The sequence below is a fragment of the Acanthopagrus latus genome, chromosome 12 (assembly GCF_904848185.1).
Source record: "Acanthopagrus latus isolate v.2019 chromosome 12, fAcaLat1.1, whole genome shotgun sequence".
Taxonomy (NCBI): Eukaryota; Metazoa; Chordata; class Actinopteri; order Spariformes; family Sparidae; genus Acanthopagrus; species Acanthopagrus latus.
Genome location: NC_051050.1, coordinates 1557182 through 1566982, shown reverse-complemented (window position 1 = coordinate 1566982; position 9801 = coordinate 1557182).

Genomic DNA, 9801 nt, shown 5'->3' with positions numbered 1-9801 from the left:
CTTCCTTGAGACTGTTTTCCAAAACCTCAATCTTCAACTGCTGATCTTGTAGCTGGTGTGCAAATGAGACTGCTTCAACATCTTCAAAATATTCCGCTGGCTGCTGTTCCTCCTAAGGTGCCTCAAGATACATGGACTTAAGCAGGCTGCTCAACTTGGCTATGCTGCTTTGATTGAGTCTGGTGGTGATGCGGCTGTGAGCGTTGGCTTCAGCAGGAAGAGTGGGATTCTGAATTAAGTCTATGAGGGAAGTTGAACTGTCTTCTTCTGCAACGTGATCACTGGCCGCACCTTCCTGGCTTGTAACGTACGTTTGTGTTTACAGGTCCCTCATGGGGTCAGATAGAACTACGGTTCGAAAAGCTTTCTTTACAGTCCCTCCTCACTGCACGACTCCCTCTCAAGATTCATAACGTCTCATAATGTTACCAACTCACTGAAAATTTGGATGAAATTCCATGAACATTATAGCGTGAATAAACCTTCAACATTAGCCCCGGTTGTTAAAAAACATCTATTTCCACCCTCTCTGTTTGACCCTACTTCTAGTATCTGGTGAAACAAGGGCCTGCTATATGTCAAGGACCTTTACAAAAAAAACATTTTTACTAATTTTACAGAGCTTACAGCCAGGCTCGAACTACCTCACTCTCACCTTACCTCCCTATGACAAAGCGGCAGGTACTGGCTGTTCTGGCTTAAGGTAAGTTGGTTGCTGTTTTCATCATATACTGTGTGAGACAAACTGCCTACTACCTTCCAACAGGACTACCTGGATACATTGGATACTCAAGTATTGCTGTTTGTGAACTAAAAATCTAATAAAAAGATTTATAGAAAAAAAATAATCAAACTCAGCATCTTTCAGTTTGGATAGCATTAACTCTTATGAGGCTATAACTGTCATGAGTTCAATTCTATCCTCATAACAAGGTGTTTATTAATGGTATTAATTAACCAGATGCAAAACACTATGACCAATGTTTTACCATTTCAAAGACAATGTTGTACAATTCTATATTTTGCAGTGCCAGTCCCCCTCTCCTTCTTGTGGTAAACAACTAAGTCTGACTAACACCGGGTTTCTTTCTAGCCACATCATTATACTACTTAAGCACTGACAGAGGAAAATTAAAAGGAATCATCATAGCAATATAATTAGCTTTGAAGATACTATCATTTTAACTGTGTTTATTTCCCCCACAGAGATAAATAAAGCATTTTTTACATAGCAAAGTAAGTCATAACTTCATATTTTGCAGCACCAGATTAATATTTATTTGAATAATCTCCTGAAAGTCTGTAGGCGATTTTATACTAAGATATTTCATCCCAGCCACTTAAATGGAAACACAATAATGTCGGCAGGGGAGCAACCCCTTCCTACCTTCTTCTCCGTTAATTCTCAAATCATCTCTGATTGACAATGCCAGTGGTTCCATGAACAAAGCATATAGCAACACAGACAGAGGATCACCTTACCAAGTCCCACATCCCAGTTTAAAGAAAGGGGATATAATGCTGTTTGAAAGAACTGCTGCCCGCTTTGCTGAATATAGTATAAATCCTGCCCCGAAGCTAAACACTTACGAAGTATACATCAGATAAACCCATTCCACCCTATCGCTTTCATGGCATCAAGAGAAAATGCAGCAACTGGAAAATCTCCCTTACTACTAAACCACATATTGTAAAGCTGAGTAAATGACTGAGGTTGACAGCTGATGATGTACCTTTAATAAAACCAAAACCATATGTGCCACTAAGTATTCGAGACAGTTTCTGTCATTAGTTTACAGTTTTTCTTGATTACTTTGACCTGTTTAAAGAAACTGGGATTCACTCGGTTTTCATCATCACTGTCTCAGCAGAGCACAAGACACCTCTTGCAAATGTGTTAACCCTTTCTCATTGGATTGACACATTTTCCCCACCCTTTTGCAGAGCAATTAATGAGGATGTCATTCAAGCAGTCCAAACTACATTGTTTTAGCTATGTAACCAAATAGAAACCATCTGTTCCTAACTATTAGAAACGACATACATCAGTATGAAATCACTGAAGCACCTGTTTGACACTCCTTCACACAAATCTTCAATGAGCAATCAGTCTACAGGCCTTAAATGTGCAGCGTCCGCGTTGTTCTTTGCCATGGATGGAAGAGTTTTAAGGCAGATGAGAGTGAGAAATAGGTGCAGAGGAATGTCAAGGTTGGATGAGGCATGCAAGACAATTTTTCCCTTGGTGCACTGCAAGAGAGGATGTTGAATGTGATGTGGATGAGGCCATGTGGCCCCATTGTCAAGACAGAAGAGACTGAGTATCAATAGTGGCTATTTCACATACTCTATGGTAATACATTTTTATACTTTACTGTAATAGATTTTACATTTATCTTCTTCTCTACATTTTAAAACAAGTCCCCTATCAGGCTTCACAAAATGGCTGGCAGGAACCCAATAGCACGACACAAAAAACAGTTCAGTTGCAAAAGAATATGTTTTAATTTCAAGCGAAGGTCAAACCAGGTAGTCAGTCAGCGAAGCAAACAAATCCAAAGGGAGCAGGCAAGAGGGAGGGTCCAAAGTCCAAAAGGCAGGTCGAATCACAAGCAGGCAGGATCAGAATCAAAATACAGAACGCTGGAGAGCTAGGTTAACACACTAGACAATCTGGCAAAGAACTGAGCGAACAGGCTCAGTAGAAATACTGAGGGGGCTGATTAGCTGATGAGGAGCAGGTGAGTAAGGGGGTGGAGCAGATCAGGTGGATCAAACCAACAGGTAATGCAGAGCAGGGGGGAGAGGCAGGGTCTGAAATGACATGAGAGTTAGTGAGGAGAAAACAGGAAACAGACAGATGAAAAACTAAAGTCTGGCTGAAGTTGTGACAGAACCCCCCCTACAAGGGACGGCTCCTGACGTCCCACCAGGCTGGTCAGGATGGTCCCTATGGAAAGCTGAGATGAGGTCAGAGTCCAAGATGTTACGAGCTGGAACCCATGAGCGCTCCTCAGGGCCATAACCCTCCCAATCGACGAGGTATTGAAGACCCCTTCCCCGCCGTTGCGACTTGATGAGACGATGAACAGAGTAAGCAGGACCCCCATCAATGAGCCAGGGGGGGGGCGGGGGTCTGGAGGAGGGCTGAAGTTGGCTCTCTTTAACAGGTTTGACCATGGAGACATGGAAGGTGGGATGAATCCTCATGGAGCGAGGAAGGCAGAGACGGACTGCAGCAGGGTTAATGACCTTACTGATGGAGAACGGGCCCACAAACCTTGGGGCCAACTTCCTAGACTCTACCCGGAGTGGGAGATCATGTGTGGACAGACAAACCCTCTGTCCAGGAGTGTAGCGGGGTGCAGGGGTCCGACGGCGGTTGGCATTTCTCTGGTACCGGTTGGACGAACGCAGGAGAGCAGAACTGGCCCGTAACCAGGTGCGCCGGCAGCGCTGGATGAATGCCTGGACAGACGGGACACTGGCTTCTTGCTCCTGCTCAGGGAACAGTGGAGGTTGATATCCCCGTGAGCACTGGAAAGGAGAAAGCCCCGTTGCAGAGCCTGGAAGTGTATTGTGAGCATACTCAACCCACAGAAGCTGCTTGGACCAGGAGGATGGGTTCTGGGACGTGATGCAACGCAAGGCAGTCTCCATTTCCTAATTCATCCATTCAGTTTGTCTGTTTGACAGAGGATGGAAACCAGAGGATAGACTGACCGTGGCTCCCAACAGCTGACAAAACTCTGTCCAGAAACGAGAAGAGAACTGTGGCCCCCGGTCCGAGACAATGTCACAGGGGATGCCGTGCAGACGGAAAACATGATGCAACATAAGTTCAGCAGTTTCTTTGGCAGATGGTACTTTAGGCAAAGGAAAAAACTGAGCAGATTTAGAAAATCTGTCCACAATAGTGAGAATGGTGGTGTTACCCTCTGAGGGAGGCAGTCCAGTGACAAAGTCAAGTGAGATGTGGGACCATGGACGATGAGGAATAGGCAGTGGCTGAAGAAGGCCGAAAGGGGCATGGTGAGCGGTCTTGTGCTGAGAGCAAATCTGGCAGGCTGCAATAAACTCCTTGGTGTCCTCTTCCATGGAAGCCCACCAGAAACGTTGCTTCAGCAGAGCTAGGGTGCGCCTAACCCCCGGGTGACAGGTAAGGCAAGAAGAATGTCCCCACTGGAGGACCTAGGAGCGAAGATTTACAGGCACATAAAGACGATTATCAGGGCAAGCACTGGGAGCTGGGTGGTCGGCCTGAGACTTTTTTACCTTTTCCACAATGTCCCAGGTAACTGCGCCGATGACCACCTTCTTGGGGAGAATACTCTCAGGTTGTGTGGGATCGTTGTCAGACTGGAACTGACGGGACAGTGCATCTGGTTTGACGTTCCTCGAACCTGGGCGATAAGACAGGGTAAAACGATTAAAGAATAACACCCATCTGGCCTGACGGGAGTTCAACCGTTTGGCTGACCGGATGTACTCCAGGTTTTTGTGGTCTGTCCACACCACAAACGGATGTTTTGCTCCCTCCAACCAGTGCCTCCACTCCTCGAGAGCCATCTTGACAGCCAATAACTCTCGATTTCCAACATCATAATTCCTTTCTGCTGGGGACTATTTGCGGGAGAAGAAAGCACATGGATGCAGCTTTTGATCCTCTACTGACCGCTGAGATAGGACTGCCCCCACCCCGGAGTCTGACACATCCACTTCCACAACAAACTGGCATTCTGGATCTGGAAGGATGAGAATGGGAGCAGAAGAGAACCGTGCTTTTCTGCTGATCTTTCGGTTGGGAACACTTCGTGTTGTTGTTTTTAATAACACAGAACTAGACAGACTGCAAACAAAAACTCCCACAATCTGTCTTCTGGTTTTGTGGTTCAATGTTTGTGTAAAATTGATACAACACAATAATAATAACAAATCAATACACATTTTACAGGATACATAAATGTACATGAAATGATGATAAAGCAAACATTTGCATCTTTAACGTGGTTATTAACTTATTGTAGTAGCATATTGCCCTTTTTGGAACAACTACACATTTTAATCAACACAAAAATATGAATTTAACCAATTTCTGACTTATAACCATGGACAGATCTTTTCCAAGTAACAAAAAGAAAATGCTGCACATGCTGTAGGCTGCTAGCTCATCAACTGAGCTCATGGTGATGAAATGAAACTTGAAAGAATCAACTATACCAATTTTACAGGAAATTCCTGGCTAATAATTGCCGTACATTTACTGTAAGCAGTATACAGGACTGTTACTGTAAAATATCTACAACAAGGTACTGTACTTAATACAACATCCCACTGTAATTAGTTAATCAATACATTCATGTAAATCTACTGTAACTTGCAAGGAATTTTCTGTAATTTCACAGGATTGAATACTGTACATATTACAGCAAAATGTTATATTTACAGCAACTCAGTAGCCTGTGATTTCACAGGACAGGATATTGTTAATATTACAATTAAATGCTGTAACATGGATAAATGTCCTCTTTCAGACTCCTGCAAAGCAAAACAAAACAACTGGAATTTTTGTTGTTTTTTGATATTTTATTTTCTCTTAAATTTAAGAGAAAACGGAGTGCACAATGCACAAACAATCATTCATCATTATTTTCAACAACAATCTTTAACATATAAAATTCACTGTCCCGGCATGTACCACGATTATTTTAGTAACACATAGCTGAAACAAGCCTGGTTTTGTGCAAAATAAAAGCTCATTAAGAAATAGAGGATAGCATCAAAACAAAAGAGTATCAAGACATACTTTGAGAACTACCCGCAAAAGCAGAGACAAAAAGGACTGCTCAGATGGGAAAAAATTGTCAAAGCTGCCATCATAGATTCCTTTCTATGCAGCCCTGCTGCTATTACTGTACCAAACTGGTTGAACACGAGTTCACAAACATATATTTCAAAAATCTAAACATGAGTAATCTAACAAAAGAGGAATGTTCAGCATTTTCAAGCACATTAATCTAATATCGTGATCAAGTTTGCTGATGGAGACATTTCCCCTAATGTCCCCTACCCACCAATTCAAAATCCAGCAGTTTTCTCAAAAGAGTGCAAACTGGTACGTTCAGCCCTTAGTGCATCGAAGCAAGGGTCTGCAATGCGAGTGCACCAGTTGGAATGGTGTACATCGGATAAAATTGGGCTGAAAACGTGATGCATCTCACTTTAAAAGCTTTGCATCGGTAAAATCTGATTTCCTATTATTATATAGGCCTGTATATTTTTAAATGATTATTTTCATTCAGTTTACTTTCATAATTATCTCAGCCATTTCCCAAATGAGCAGACTATTAGATGTGGAGGGATAGGTCTATTTTCAGGAGTAAATTCATGAGCATTGTTTACAAACAAAAAGATCACATGGCTATGATCAGTTTCATGACAGTGCCATGTTTAAACACACCTCTGGATGAACTCAAGTGTGCTTGCGGCTTCTGCTGGATAATGCAAGTTGAAGACATAATAGGCAGCGATCCATGCAGGAGGTTGCTGTGGGGCCCCATCACACATGCTCCTTCCATGGACATAATCCACGTGTCTGCGCCGCACAGTATCTCTCCTGAAACCAATGAATAATATGATAATTCAAAGCTGCAAGACACACTAGAGCCACCTAACATGAATTCATTAATGTTCACCTCCACTTGAACATTATTATCTCCTTTGACCACTGCACCCTCCATCAACAACTCAAAGAAAGACATTTTTTAGGCGCAACAGTCCTCCCTCAACCACATGAATTCATCAAAGAATTAACTTCTACAAAATAAGTGAAGATTATACCTGGTACAACTAATCGAGGTGTGCTTGGCAGGGTGACAGCTCTCTCGATATCGGCAGCTGTGGCAGAGGGCTGGAGAATAAAATCCACAAGTTAGCCATGGGTAAGTTGAGTAAGCAATGAAACAAGAAAACTTGCCTCAAAAGCTGTCATGTTCTACTCAGCACCAAGGGGGAAACCAGCTCATGAACTACACAGCATGTTAAGCCTCTTTGTAAAGGCTTTGAATGAAACAGGTGTCAGACTGTGAAGTGCTAGCTGGTGACTGATTTCTGGTAATTAACAATTACAAAATAGCAGGATAGAGATGGGAGAGAGGGAGTGAGGGAATGGTTAATTTATGTATATGCACTGCAAGTTATACTCACATCAGCCATGAGGAAGATACCATCCCCCTCCTTGAAGTGAGCAAGCAGGCACATGATGGCGCATTAACTTTGTTGCCACTCTCTTCATTGTAGGCTTTTAGAACCTTTCCCACCCCTGGTGTCTTCTGCTGTTGGAAGTACTCTATGATGTTTGGACTGTTGTTTGTGGCAGCTGGCAGCTTCTCCTGGATAGGAATTCCGGTCAGCTCACTGAAGTGCGAGAACAGGCCCTTCAAGGAGAAGAGAAAGGGCCAGTCATCCTTCATTTTTGAGATGCTGTGTGGAGGGTCAGCATTGTGATCACGATGCTGGAGAATGTAGGTTATCACATTGTGCAACCTCATTTGATCGACAAGCTCTCTGACCATTGCTCTTCTGGCGGCAGGATTTGGTCTAGTAAAATTTATGATGGCTGACTGGATCTCTGACAACATCTTCTCCCAGTTAACCTTCAAGGATGCAAACAGAAAATGGTGAAAAAAGAGACGATATGTTAATCTCAGCCTTGTTTTCGTTGGGGGAATCCCGGGGGCATCCCTGAAATCAAACCATTCTCGGTTGCGTGCTAATGATTCTGATTTGAGCCAAGTTCGATTTGGATGCATGGGCGGTCCATGGCATCATACACGAATGCACCTAGGAATTTCAGATCATAGACAGGCTTCTCACTGCATCACTTCAAAAACAAAAATGAGGCTGAGATTAACATGGCTGTGGCGTGAATAAGGCAAATCGGTCCAACAAAGTGGCACTCACTGAAGACAGCTGAAACTGATGTTTATGTCATACCAACAATGTTCAAAATGCAGCCTACCCAGCTGCAGAGTTGCAAAACTATCTGTGACATAACTGACATAATACTATTGTATTCATTTGGGGTTTAATTCTATTCCATTTATCACTGTTTTAACAAAAACAAACATCAGCCATTGCCAATAGCCACAGGCAACATTGCTATTTTGAACATCAGCATTTGCCCAGAATTTAGCCATTGGTGCATCCCCAATTACTTAAATAGAAATATATTTTAGGAATCGCCACGACCCCCCAGCCCCACCTTAAAATTTCCAGGCCACGGTGTGCGTGGTGAGGGCAGAGCTAATGGGTTGGACATTCGGGGTGTCAAAGGTGAGGAGAGCTGTGGACTTCCCGTAGGGGACAGGGTTGAGGAGAGTTGTGGAGAGCCAGTAGAAGATACGGCTGAGAAGGAAGCTGAAAAAATATTTACCATTAGACCCCTATGATCCAGACATACTATGGTATATTAAAAAACCCATCATATTTTCTAGAAAACAAAATCATTCATTTTTCATTTATTTCAAACTTTTTTGTTGTGGTAGCCCCAAACTGTAGAAAGCCACCTGACAGCCACCTGACAACACACCATCACCACAATCATATTGTTATATTTACACAATCCTAAATTCGAAGAACACATTATGCTGCATGACACAAAGCACACTCAGGGCATAGTTCATGAAATAGGCTAGTAAGGCTACAAAATAAATTCATTTTTACCTGCCATAAAAAGCGGCTTTGATGGGGTGGCTATGGTGGAGAGGCTATGATGGTGGAGCAATGATGTGAGTGGCACCATAAAAGTAGTCTACAGATCGCATAGTTAAGAGATTAGGGTTGTGTTCATAAATCAACTCTAGGTGCAGTTTCCGAACCGTCAAGAGTGTGGCAGAGCATGCTCTGAGTGAATTTATGAACCCACCCTAGGTTTACAAGTTCAACTGTGAACATTTCTATGTGTAGCCTAATATACATAGAATTAAAAACAGTTAAATCATTAGGTTACCTTGAGATGAAAAGGCACGGAGGAGCTTTCTAGATTGGACCACATTTTCTTCACTTAGACGGTTCATGTTCTCCTTGTTCTCCACACCAAGTTCCCCCAGGCCTGCCATCAAGGTAGTTAGTGTGTCTGCAGGGAGGTCCGGAAGGACTGCCAGGATAGCCCTCCTGAGCTCCTTTTGTGCTGCAGCCATGTCTCTGCAAAGGAGTGATGGAGACAGATCATTACAATGTAACACATTTGGAGGCTGGCAAAGGATAATAATCCAGTAGATCAACATGCCTCATGCCCACAAACTGTTCTTGGGGTGTCCCCAAAACACTATAGACCCCAATGTCCCCCAACTTAACAAAACAATATTCTTCTGAAACAAAGGACACAGAGCCATGGTGCACAATGACCAGCTCTATCTTGCCAACCTCCAACGCGTCTTCAGTTTTCCCCAGCAAAATAAACATGCCCTTTTTGTATGATGTGCCCTTTACCGTCACTGTGTGAGATGTTACAGTATCTTTAGATTCAAATGCAAACCAACAACATTTTGTCACTGTAGTCATTTACATAGAATGTAACTTCTTTATCCAGCAACACACTCGGCAGAAACATTTCACCTGCACTCAAGTATGCCTGGAAGAGCTGGTGTCTCTCTGTGACTGTCTTGCAGATGTTCTTGAAATTATGTAACTTACTAGCACATCTTTTGAAAAATGTGTGATTACTCTCAAACCTGAGAGTCCAAAGGTGAACTAGGGGACCAAAGTAGGCAATGAGCTGTGGATAATTGAGTAAATAGT